This window comes from Marmota flaviventris, chromosome 18, assembly GCF_047511675.1.
Source record: "Marmota flaviventris isolate mMarFla1 chromosome 18, mMarFla1.hap1, whole genome shotgun sequence".
NCBI classification, from domain to species: domain Eukaryota; kingdom Metazoa; phylum Chordata; class Mammalia; order Rodentia; family Sciuridae; genus Marmota; species Marmota flaviventris.
Window position 1 is genome coordinate 4,289,397 of NC_092515.1, and position 13,745 is coordinate 4,303,141.

Sequence of the window (13,745 nt, forward strand, 5' to 3'; positions counted from 1 at the left end):
CCTGATGGTATTTTGAGCTTTTATTCTAATGTGTTTCCCTTTGCTCATGGAGAATTATGCTACAGGCCAATGTCAATTATGAGAGAACAATGAGACATTTTGTTAATGCAGAGGCTCGGAGGTAACCATAATCCAGCAGGCACCTGTTCCATGCTGAGTTCTGTGTGGGGAGCCAGAGATGTCTCCAAATAACTCACTGTTTGTGTGTTAGAAACACAAGTGCAACAGTGGATGATCCAGGAATTGTTTTCCCGTTCCACATTCTAGGCTTTGTGACATAAACCATCAACCCTGTAGAGTAGGGGTGGCGTAATTGCTGATTTCAGAGGACACACTTTGAAATGTGTTAATAAATACCTGAATACAGTACAACTGTTAGCAAAGAATCAATAATGGTGACTGATATTACAATAGGAGCCACATATACACACTGGCACATATTCAGCATGAAGTCTTGTGCATTCAAAATATTGAGAGAGTAGTTTTTTATTAGCTTTCAAACATATACATTCAATAAAACTTATTGTTCAGAGCTGTTTTAGATTGAAATAAAAATTGAGCAGAAGGTGAAGAAGTTTACACTTATCATAACACACTCATACCCTACTCCACAATGAAATTCCTAAACCAGGTGGTGAACTTGATACAAATAGGAGGATATTTTTAAACACCTTAAAAAACATATATCTAATAGGTGGTTTTAGAAACCGATGATTATTATATTCAATATTCTATATAAATTTCTTATCACTTTAAGAGGGAATTCCTAGAGTTACAGAAAAAGTTCTGCTCAAACATCGCCATTCAGATCGCCGACTACACAGTGCTGGAGGATTCCTGTAAGTTCTACCCATTCTGTACAATAGGCTTGGTGATGCTGTAGGTCCATTTCTAAAATCCAGAAAAATTAGCATAGAATTTCTATAAGGGAGAATAAGCAGCTTCAATGATTTTAAGTCAACACACTCATGCACCTTGGGAAATGGTGGAGTCCAGTTCAGCAGCCACAAGTGGGGATGACCACTGTACCTTCAACTAGGAGCCACCAGGGACAGCTGCAGGGTCCAGGACCACAGTTTCTTCCATGCCTGAGTCTACTCCTCTGCTTCCTGTGTGGCTCTAGCATTCAACCAGGCCCAACGGAGAATCCCAGATTCTGATGGGGTCACTTCCCCAGACTCCTGAGTTGGGTCTTCCCTCACAGATGCAGCTCAGAGACTGACGTTAAATTGCTCACCAGGCTCTCTCTATTTGCCAGGATGGTGACCTCAGTGCTGAGGCCTCTGTGACCAACACAATTGCTGCAGGGAGGGGGCCAGCTCCTGAGTTGTGGTTCTCTGACTCTGTCCTCACCTCCCCATGGACCTGCAGTTACCACTGTGCCTGTAGCAGCAATGGGTGTGCAGGCTGGGGAGCTGAGGACACTTTTCAACAACAATTATGTTTCCTGTTGGCATCTCTTAAGTGGATCCTGGAGTGATGGGAGGTGCTCCTGCTTATTTATGTCCCTTGGAGGCAACAGTTACATGCAGGGGAAGAGTAAATACTGTGGACTGACGTGAGCAATAGGAAGCCCCACTGTATTCCTTGTTTCCCAAATCTAGTTGTTTCCTCTTCCTCATTTACCCAAGTGGAACCTTCATTTTACCTATTAATAGATAAATTGAATGAGACAAACTACATATTGAATGAGTCACTTGAGTTTCCATTGTATACCTTAATGTGGGAAGCCACCCTGAGTGACTTGAGCATCTTCACTTGTCCTTGAGCCAAGGAGATTTAGGTTTGACATTGCAATTTGTCTTGTGTCTCCTCCTGCTTGATGGAATCACAATGCACAGACCTGTCTTTGCAGCTCCAGAGTTCAGCATAACCAACTGATAGAAATTGGACAGCCCCCCTCCTATCTTATCTGGCAAAGGAACATTCCATGGGAAAACCTTCGAAGCTTCCCCCATATAAATAAAGCAAGCAGGCTCTCGCTCTCTTTCCAGTGCGGCAGCTCAAGCCCTAAGGTGGAAGAGAAGTCCCATCCCCACTTTCTAAAATTACTTCCTGTGTCCTGTGGTTTCTTCATTGTTTTCTTTTTCTTAGCTTTATTTTGCTGCCAGCTCCCTCCACACAGAGGAACTCCGATTCTACCTCCTGTGCAGGACGTGGGTGAGACCCTAATAGGCATTTGGACCCTCAGCTGGCTAGATGTGGGATCAACATGAGCATCATGCAGGCGAACAGCTCTGGTTGTCCTCATCCTGATGAAGAGCACCCTGTTGATAATAACCATAATTCATATTTTTGCAGCCAGATTCAATGGATTAGTTTCCAGTCCTTCAAAGTCAGTTTCATCATTGTTTGGCCACATCGTGGATTCCTGAACATTATCCAGAAGCAAATACAGTGAAAGAAATGAGTGGTGGATTTGTTGGTGGACAATTCTTCATGCATTGATCACGTGTTTGCATCTTATGGAGAGCTTTTCAGGACTATCTTTAGTTTGCTGATTGTAGAGAAAAAAAACTGGAGTTTGGGGCTATGCATTGTCAATTTTTTTGTAATAGAATTATTTTCTACAAATAGAAATATAGGTAACACCCTCCTGTGGGGAAATTAGTGAGGCAGCTTTGTTAGCAGCTGTCTTCCAAAGGTCTGTTTCTCTATGTGTGGGGATCCTCAGGTGTGATGTAAATTCCTTTCCTGGGCAGCATCCATCTGGGACACTCCACACACCTAGACTGCAAGTGTCAGTGAAAAGGGAAACTGGGGGAACACATTCCTCATGCTGCCTGCTGTGCCTTAAAAACGTGCTTTCTTCTGGAGGCATGTTATGTCTTCTGCCAGGATCTACACAAGAGTTGTAGAATAACCTCAGACTTTCACACTCCAGGAAAGTAACTGCAATGGAGATAAAAGACAAGCAGAAAAATCCTTAACTATTTTACTCACATTTTTTCATTTGTTACTCTCCAAATCATATGTAGTTAGGCTAGGTTATACACAAGGAGAACCAAGTAGTCACAGTAGACTACTTCATAGAACATAAGTTGACAGTAGGGATATGGAAAATATCACAGTGGAAACAATTGGTGGGCTCTGCCTAGGGCAAGTGGGTGATACAAGAGTTCTAATGGGCACAGAATCCTAGAGGGTCTTTGGAGATAAAAATTCTTATAATACAGAGATATGCACTTGTTTTCCTTTCACTGACCTGGTAACTGGTATTTCTTCTTTTTAAATTTTGTTTTTGTAGTTTTATTTGTTCTAAGTAGTTATACATGACAGAAAAATCCATTTCAATTCATGGTACACAAGTGGAACACAAATTTTCATTACTCTGGTTGTGCAAGATGTGAAGTCATAGCATTCATGCAATCTTATATGTGCTGATGTCCACCTCATTCCACCATCTTTCCCACCCCTATGCCCCCTTCACTTCCCTTACTCCCCTTTGCCCAATCCAAAGTTTCTCCATTCTTCCCTTTCCTTCCCCAATTATGGATCAGCATCCACTTATCAGAGAAAATATTTACTGCCATGGTACTTCTATCCCGTCACTCATAGAGACATGGACAATCATTCTGTGAATGTGGGTTCATTGAAAAATATTTGAGAGACCTGGAAGTTTACGTCTTGGGATATGTAAGAAAGTCTGCCTTTATGGGAAAGGTCGAGGTGGGTACAGAATAAATATAGAATAAACTAGATAGGTATTAGCATAAAGTCCTGGCAAAACTTCAGCATTTCAAGCCTATCAAAGTGATATGGTAAGATCAAGACCTTCAAGGGGGTGAACTACACCCAGCAAGTAGCTGGCACATTCGTGGAATAACAATTACTTTTGAAAAGTATATGTTTTATATGATTAGAGAATGGAGATGAAATAAAGACAAACTCCATGAAGACTGGGTAGGTGGAGCTGCCCTGTAGGTTGGAATCCGATGCACTGAAAGGGAGACTGCCATGCACTAGTCCTTCCTTGTGCAGGGGTGTGGTCCACTATCCCCGATGCCTTCCTGAGTCCACACATACTGTGGAAACCTACACACACTCTTTTCCTATACATACACACATACAAATAATAAAGTTCAGGCTATAAATTTGGGATGGGAAGACATTAATTATAGTAACTTTGCAATGAAGTTGATAACAGTTATAAAAATATATGCTAATAAAAACGAGGTGAAAGTGTGCTGGTCTCTGGAATTCTCCATTTAGCCTGAAATTGACAAAGTTACCTGACCATGTAAGAGGTCACTGCATATTTTTTATGTTGTTTTCACCTAGTTGTCCAGAAGCCATGTCATTTCCTTTCTAGAGAAGCCCATTAAGTCCACACTAGGCGCACAAGAGAGATTTCTAAGACAGCTTCATCCATTCCCATCTCCTCAGCTCCAAGGCTGCCCTAAAGGCAACCGCTGTGCAGCTATAGCACAGTGAAAATCAGCACCCTAGCAGAGACTGGAAGGCCTTGCCACACCCCGAAAGCCACATCACTGGGAATTTTCACACTGTCACCTGTATGACAGCTTGCTGATACTTGTTTTTCATAATGTGAGATGAATAGAAAGTTGATAATCGTGTGAACACTCCAAATCATGGAGATTTGTCATCAATCACCAGCAGCAACTGTTCAAAAGCAAAGCATGAAGGAGTGACAGTGTGTGCCTGCATGATTTATGACAGAGGAGGGCACAGGGAAAGAGGGACCATAGGCACACGATGGCGGTGCAGAGAGCCTGAAGTAGGGGGCATGCAGTGAAGAGGAAAGGGGCATGCAGATGGGCAAAGGTAACAAGAGTACATGTTGTTCAGGGAGTAAAGTCAATAACAGGGTTAAGACTACAAAGGGAGATCATGTGCAAGGAAGATAAGGGTATAAACATATTGGGTTCTGGGATTTCAGAGTGTCACAGGAACTCATTTTTCTCGTGGGAAACACGATGAAAGCATTGCTGTGGGAAAAGGAGGATACAGATGGAGGAGGCTGACCTTGGGGGATAATGGATCTAGGCAGATACACAGTGTGAGTAAAGGAAGTGGAGCCTTGGGAAGAAAACAGACATAGAGAGGTAGGGAAATGTGCACAGGAAAGTGTGGGGAGTTGGGAGGACCATGGGCATAAATGGGTTAAACATGGGAGAAAAGGACAGGGACAGCATGGTAGCTAATGGGTCAAGGACACAAATGCAGTTTACAGGGGACTGAAAATGCTAGAACATTGAGAACTGTAGAGATTGAGGGTGTTGGGCTCAGTGGACAGAGGAAATGGGCTGAGATGTTGGATATAGGAGTAGAGACAGAGGAAAGAAGACACAGGTGAATGTCGTATGCAGGAGCAAATAAAGTTGAGGTGGGTGGTCCTTGGAATGTTGGGGCCCATAATGTTGGAACACACTATGAATTAGAATGGCTGTGTGGAAGTGAGAGATGATAGAGGTTTGCTGGATCTAAGGTGACAGTAGTGGAGAGATGCTCATTTAGCAGGAAACATTGAGGGACCAAGAACCTCACAGGTCTCCTGACTCATTTTCTGACCCTGAGCATGGTCTGTAGCACATGGTGCTCTCTGCACCTGCAGGGGACACCTTGGCATGGCACCAGCTGCTCCAACAGTACCCAGCTGAGGCTCAAGTGCAGAGGAGGAGAAGTAGCCAAGAGCAGATTGTCCACATGCCAGATGATGGTTCAGGCCTTTGGGATTCTCTGGGCTGTGCTGTAGTTGGAAGCGACATTTTTAAATAATACAAGGTCAAATCTCCCTTCTAGGCCATTCAGAAGGACTCTCTGGCTGAGAAGGTCTTTTCCCTTATGCCTAATTGCCTCTTTTCTTATGCTCTTTTGCCATTTTTTAATCTCTTTAGGTGAAATTGTTCAGATCTTTTGCCAATTTTTACCTGGGTTTGTTTCCTTGAGTTTTAAGATGTCTTTGTAATGAGTCTTGTATAAAAGCCCTTTATCAGATATGTATTTTGCAAATATTTTCTCCCAGTCTGTGGTGTGTCTTTGTCTTAAGACTGTATTTCACGAAAATCATATTTAATTTAAACAAAGTTCAACTGACCTTTTTTTTTTTTAATGGACCATGCTTTGTTTTTGTTTTTACTTACAAACTCATCAATAAAACAAAAGTCATCAGATTTTTCTCCTACATCATCTAGACTTTTTACAAGTTTTTTTTTTTCATGTTAAACTATATGGGGCATTTGGAGTTAATTTTGTGAAAGGTGTAACTAATAATGGTCCAAGTATCCATCAGTAAGGAAATGAAATGAACTCTTGCATATTCTTTCATACATTGCAATAACACTCAGCCGCATAAAAGAATCAGTGCTCGTACATGACCTCAACTGATGAATCAAAACAGTATACTGAATATAGAAGCTGTGGCAGACTGACTCATGACCCCAAACACATCCACATTCTAATGCCCAGAACCTGTGAACATATTACCTAACACAAAAGGGACTCCAAAGGGCCTTTGTCCCTGAGGTATCTAATTTTGACCTTATAGGTGCCCCATCCATTATTGACCCCACATTTCCTCCATCTATGACCTATACATTTTCCCAGTTAGCAATTTCACAAACTCTCAGAATGTTAACAACTCAAATTCACCTTTATCCCCCCCACCCCCTTCTATGACTCTCAAGACCCACTTCACTGAGGCCCACAGGCCCAGGCCCTCATCTTGAGACAGGAAAATAAAATGGGCCCTTGAGGAGAGTTTCTTAGTAAATAGAGACTTCTGAAAAACAGTCCCATTGTTTGTTTGTTCAGTTATTCAGAAAATTCAGTTATGCTTATCAAAGATTAGACAGTAATTGAAATATCATCAACCTGAGAAAAGTACACAATGTGCCAGCAAATTATGAATGGTTAGACTACTTGACAAAGGAACATTCTGGCCTACAAGCATAGGGTGGTCACCATGCAGTCTTATTGTCAGGCAACTCAATCTTCAGGGTGGCTTGTAAACACTATCTGAATCAGCAAAACCTCTCAATAGATCCTCTAATTAGAGTCCTGGTCAACCTCAGATCTCATGTACAGAGCTCAAAGCTGGGCACCTCACTCATCTTTTGAGACAAAGGGCTGCCCATATTTCAAGTGTAAATTCTGTGGATGTCCTTAAATAAATCCTTACCTGCTTTCTGAAGCATCCTTCAATTCTGCAAAAAAATGTTCATAACCTAGAGGGTTTCCATTTAGTATTCCCATCACAGGGCTTCTCTGGACCACTCTGGTAAGGATCACTGATGCTCACAGACCCCTTGCAGTTCAGCTGGTGCCAAGCACCTTGCAAAACCAGCAGGCTTTCTAGTACCACTTCCCCAGGTTTTCCCTGGCACAGCACCTTTGAATTGGAAGTTGTGCTGGATGTTTCATGAGATAAAGAACCTCTGTGAGGAGTTATGACCACACCTGTGGAGCATCCATCTTTTAAGCTAAAATAAAGGTGGAATCTTCCATTGGATATTTCAACTCTGCCATCTCCATCACCCCAGGTGCCAGGAGTAACTTAAATGAAAACCACCTCCTACCAGTAGCACAACTCCTTCTTCACACCCACAGCCAGGTGATCATCAGCCTTCCCACATCCCTCCTTGCACAGAAGCAGACCCCATTATGGGAGGAGTTGGCATCCCAATCCAAAACTTCTAGCCTGCAGAGCATCAGGGCTGGTTTGACAGCAGAGTTTTGAGATGAAACTCAAGACCTGAGTTGAAACAGAGCTTGACCTATGTGGGGACAGGTGCATGGAGTACTGCATACATGGCATACATTAAGGGTGTCTGAGTGGCAGGCCACTCCCCTTGTGCTAGGCGCATCAGCGGCAGACCACTTACCCAGTAGGCACAGCCCTGGGCGTGAGGCCATGTGTTGCAGTCCCTGTGCTTGCTCATCAACCCTCTCCTCCATTGGTTGCTGCAAGCCCAGTTAGCAGAAATTGCCTTGGCGGCTGCCTGTAATCTCCTTAGCTACTGCCTGAGTATATATACATGATGACTGTGCAATAAACTCAGACCTGCTTCCTGCTTGGTCTCCAGAGGTCTTGATTAGTAACTCCTCAGCCACACTCTCCTCTACCCTGTTCTGTGGATCTCCTCACTGGGCAAGAGAGAGCCCATACTGACCTACATTCCTCCATCATGGAGGAAGGGCCTTAAGGAAGCCTCACTCCAGTGAGCCTGTTGTCCATGCCTTTAGACATATGGCCAGGCTTTTTTGGGGTGGGGGTAATAATTAGGGATTGAACCCAGAGTGGCTTAACCACTGAGCTATAACAACAGCCCCTTTTAATATTTTGTTTTTTAGATAGAGTCTCACTAAATTGCCTAGGGCCTTGCTAAATTTGGCTAAGGCCAAGCCAGGGGGATTAGAGGCATGCACCAGCACACCAGGTACTTTCAACTGGCTTAGAGATTTTTAAAAAGGCCCACAAGTGCCTGGTATTTTTTATAGATGTTTTTCAAAAGACCAACAGGTGCTCATTATGTTTGATAAGATTTTCTATTTCTAAAAGGGTGAACAGGTGCCTGGTATTTTTGATCAGAAGGTTTTCTTTAAAAAAAAAAGGATCACAGAAATCCTGCAAAAAAAATTACTGTTGGACCATTTCACTTACCCAAAATGCATGCTTTTAAATGGGAGTTTTGAGATAGAACTCAGTTGTCTGCTTTCACTAGCAGGTAAAACAGGAGTTTTTGTTTCCCTGGGTCTTAGGGTATGGTACTGGTCTCTGCAACCATGCGATGTGTTACATCTCCTAATGGTGGGGTAGGCCCTCAGTATTCAGCAGACCCCAGCAGATCATCAACTTCTTCTTCCTGGATTCTTCTCTCATAAATTCACCAAAGACCCACAGATATAAGTAGAAACGCAGGGCTCCTTCCAGTGCTTGTACCAAGTAGAACTTCCAAAATAGGAGAAACTTGCAACCGTTGCCACTTCACTGTGGGAGTCTAAGACTTCATATAGCACTTGGGTCAATGCTATTGGTTCAGATTTGTGCTAATCAGGGTTTGAAAATGGACTAATTGTATTGGTCCACGCTTATGCTAACTAGGGTTTGGAAAAGTGCTCATGCTATAAGCGCGGAGTGGCACTAGGGTCTGCCTTCTTCCATTTTCTCTGGGCCTCTCAGAAAGCTAGAGGTTGAGGTCAACCAATTGGCACGCTTGATGAGGGTCGAGGTCTGGAGCAGGTGTCCCTGTAAAAGGTCAGCGGCCTTGGTTCCCAGGTCGTGGTCCAATGATTCAGGTCCCTACGGCTTGCACTGGCGGCAAGGGCAGGGGTAGCTTTCCACCTGTGCTCGAGCCCGCCTGAACACCTCCAACCACCAACACTCTGCTGCCACTTCTTAGCAGGGAGCAGTGGGCAGGTTTCATGTTTGGGCCACAGAGCCATGTCAGTTTGTATTGTTCTGTATTGATGCCATGCTCGCTGTGCTGGCCTGCAGCCCCCAGGGTTCCAGCCCCTGGGATGCAGGACTGCAGGCAGCGCTGAGGCCAGGAACATTTCTCCCTGAAGAAATACATAGAGAACAGTGTAGAGTTATCTGAGGAATCCATACCTTGGGAACAGCCTTGATTGGAGAGATAGATTTGGAAAACTGTAGTAAATAAACTACACATGAACTCAAAGAAGTTGAAGACACGGGGCCAGGAGGTAGCCATTCTACATTTAGAGTTTGGAAACTAGAAAAAGTTCCCTGGAGGAAACCACATTGCTCATCCTAACAGGGGACAGGAGACACTGGTGACTGGAAGAAGCAGCCTAGGGACATGTCAGACCCTTCTATACTCGCCCTATCCCTGGACAGCTCCTGGGTGCTGACCCTGTTCCTAAAACTCAACTCTCTCTTGACACCACCTTCAACCAGCTTTCTCAAAGTGCTGTCTCACAGTCACAGGAAACTTCCTCTGGGTGACACCCTGCCCCCTGGCTCAGCTGCATCACCCTAATCTATTCCTATGGCAGTGGTGGTCCTCAGAGAACATCATGACAGGGTGGTGCACCAAGCTGCACTAACAGGATCTGCTGCCCCTCTTCATGCTGCTCCTGGACAGGGAGAGTCTTCCCACTTCAGCTCCCTGAGCCCTCAACCTGCCACTAACTGCATTATCCCACAATTCTTCACGGATGTCAGCTGGCTTGGATCAAGGTCTGAATGGGCCTCCTCTTTCTGAATCATGATCATGGCATCTTTACATCAACTTGCCTGGGAACAGGACAGAAGAATTCTTAGATGAAAAGGGAAGCTAGGAAAAATGTAGAACAAGAAGCCTGAGTTCTACAACTCCACCATAATCAGAAGCATACAGTCTGCCACAGTCAGCCTGGGAATCAATGTTAAACTGCCCTGAAAATGTCCCCACAGTCCCACTGCCAGCAGACACCAGAGAACTCCCAGCCTGACCTCTTTTGCTCTCTCAGTCCACTTATCTAAGTTACCCTCTAGTCTCTTTTTCTTTTTCTTTTATTTTGTGGTCCTGAGGAGGGAACACAAGGAGTTCTTCTACTGAGATACATCCCTGGACGTTTTTTTCTGTTGTTTTTTTTTTTTTTTTTTTTGAGATGGAGTATCACTAAGTTGTGCAGGCTGGCCTCCAACTTGGGATGCTCCTTCCTCAGCCTCCTGAATAGCTGGGACTACAGACCTGTGCCACCATGTCTGGCTTCACCTAACTTCTATCTGCTCTATGCACTTTTTTTGTGTGGCTTTCCTTTTTCCTTGGGTAGATTTCTTCAGTAGAAAATTCCTTTTTCAGGCCTGGCTTTCCCTGAACAACTTGGGCATGATTAAACACAGCAGGGAACTGAAGTCTGCCAAAATACAGCAGAAAAAGTCACCTTGAAGTCTACTCTAGGAACAAAAAGAAACTAAATAATATGCCATTGACCAACAGATAACAGAAGAAATCAGGGATGAAATAAGAAAATACTTCAACATAAATGAAAATAGTGACACAACATATCAAAATCTCTGTGGCACTATGAAAGTAATGCTAAGAGGAAAGTGGATTGCATTGAGGTCATTCATTAAAAGAACACAAAGTTAACAAATAAATAACCCAATAATTCATCTCAAAGACTTAGAAAAAGAAGGTCAAATCAACACCAAAAACAAAGAACACAGGAAATTATTAAAATCAAAGCTGAAATCAATGACATTGAAACAAACAAATAAAAATCCAAAAAATGAACAAAACAAAAGTTGGTTCTTGGAGAAAATAAAGTCAATAAACGCTTAACCAAACTAATGAAGATACAGAGAAAAACTCAAATTACTGAAATTTGTGATGATAGAGGAAATATCACAATATACACTAACATAAAGATGAAAATACGGAGCTATTTAGAAAATTTATATTCTAAGAAATTATACAATCTTGAAGACATCAACAAATTTCTAGAAAAATATGGCCCTACCCAAACTGAGTCAGGAGAACACGGAAAATGTAAACACATCAATTTCAAGCAATGAAATAGAAGAAGCCATCTAAAGCCTACCAAAAAGGAAAGCCCAACACTAGACGGATTCTCAGATGAGTTCTACCAGATCTTCAGAGACGAATGAACAACTCTTCCTCAAATGGTTGATGAAAGAGAAAAGGAAGGAACACTTCCAAACTCACTCTCTGAAGCTAGTCTCACCTGATACCAAGACCAGACAAAGATACCTCAAAGAGAGAAAACGTCAGACCAATATCCCTGAGGAACTTAGATGTTATTGTTATATTGAACTCAGGAGCTCTCACTGAGCCACATCCCCAGCCCTATTTTGTATTTTATTTAAAGACAGGGTCTCACTGAGTTGCTCAGTGCCTCACTACTGCTGAGTCTGGATTTCAACTTACAACCCTACTTCCTCAGCATCCTGACCCTTGGGCTGTGCTCCAGGCTGTGATCAGTCACCCCGTGGTGGAGACTGTCTGTCCTGCCTTTTCTGTTAATGGGCTCAACATTTCCAGGAACATGCTGAACCTAGGGTCTGCCCCACTAGACATGAGATAGGTAAACTAGCCCTACTATGGGAATGTAGGGTCTCGGGATCCTACAATGTTGAATTCAGGATCCTCCTTCCTCAGCATCCTGAGCCACTGAGATTATAAGTGAATGCCAGCTAGCCAAAATTCTTAATAAAGTACTAGAAAAGCACATACAAAAACATATTTAAAAGATAGTGTACCATGATCAAGGTGGGGTTTGTCCCAGGGTTGCAAGTTTAATTCATCATATGGAGATCAATAAATGTAATTCATCAAGTCATATATGACTGCATGACTGATGGGATTCTACACTGTGTCCAATCAGAAAAATGAGAAATCATACCATTTATGTATTGTTGCAAATAACACTCACAGGTCAGCATGAGCAAGAAAGAAGAAACAGAAGAAACTGAAGCAGCAGAAGAAACAAAGCCCCTTTATTGCATACAGCAGTCTTTTTATAGTATCGTGAACAAAGGAGGCAGCCTTCCAACAGCAATAAATCAGGTCTTTCAGCTAGTTAAACATAGCATACAGAAGTCTTACTTTCTAATCAGAAGTGACCCGCTTCTCATGGATTAATCTACTCTTGGCAGGGAGCATACTGAGCTCTGCTCTTTGTTAAGAACAGATAAAAGATTTCTCAGCACCCTCCTAGCCCACTTGGCAGAACATCCCCGTTTGTGAGCAAGTCCTCACAAGGACAGCAGATACCTTGTTTTCAAGCTCTCCGCAGTTACCTTATCTAAACCTTGAAGGAGCCTCTTGTTTGCGAGCAAACCCCAACAAAGACAACAAACATCTCGTGTGTAAGTATGCTTGCTGTCACCTTATCTAGACCTTGACAGGACATCCCCTTTGCAGGCAGACTCCATCAAGGACAGTAAGCATTACGTTTTCAAGCTCCCAGTCACTTCTGATTCTCTACATGTATGATATATCGAAGTGCATAAAGAATTCTCCCATCATGTATAACTAACTAAAGCAATTTTAAAAATAACTATAGAAATGGCAGAAAAATAGGTTAGAGGGAGCAGGGGTAGAAAGAGGACAAGGGACAAAGAGGTACTGGGGACTGAATTAGAACAAGATATGGGCCATGGCTTGATAATTAGGTCAAAATGGATTCCTTGTCATGTATAACTAAAAAGAACCAATTGAAAAGAATTCCAAGGAAATTTATGAAAACAGATAATTAGCATATAAAACAGGGCTGGAGAGGGGTCTATGGAGCCATGATGGACATGCCACAAGGGGCAGTATGTACCTGATTTAAGCAAAAGCCAGAGAGACACTTTTGGCTGAGCACTTGAACCCCAAAATAAAACTCCTTGCCACAACCCTGTCACGCATTATGAGAAAGGAAAAAGTGATCATCTGGAAATCTGCAGCATTTCAACCTATGCATCTGTGGACCCAGCAGGAGGCTGCACATTCAAGGTGGGTTGGACAAGGGTGTGCTTGGCACAGAGGAGAGTCTTCCCCTAAGGGCTATCAGCCTGCACCAATGGCTGGGGTCACTAGTTTCTCCTGAGGATTTGGTTCCATCCTTACCATTTCCTCTGGAGGTCTGACCCCAGAGCTGCCTGTTAGTGAGGCTTAGAATCATCAGGCAACCTGGTCTGGTGCCTGAGTTTTGGAGAACAGGGGTGATTAGAGATTCCTTATTCCATCCTGATCCTCTGAGGAAAGTACATCTCTTCCTGCTTTCTGAAAACACCTGGAACCAGGAAGCCTAGGCAGAAAAATACAAAG

The 13,745-nt window shown here is 43.2% G+C and overlaps 1 long non-coding RNA gene across 1 annotated transcript in view; it reads right to left on the reverse strand.

Moving 5' to 3' along the window:
* Window positions 1-468: 468 nt before the first annotated feature.
* The window catches only part of LOC114080073 (uncharacterized), a 30,944-nt gene continuing 17,667 nt past the window's right edge, over window positions 469-13,745 (reverse strand). The window contains exons 3-4 of the long non-coding RNA XR_003580573.3: window positions 8,624-9,522; window positions 469-2,892 (exon numbers count right to left, since the gene is read on the reverse strand). This is a non-coding gene — a long non-coding RNA (uncharacterized lncRNA). The remainder of the gene's footprint in view (window positions 2,893-8,623; window positions 9,523-13,745) is intronic.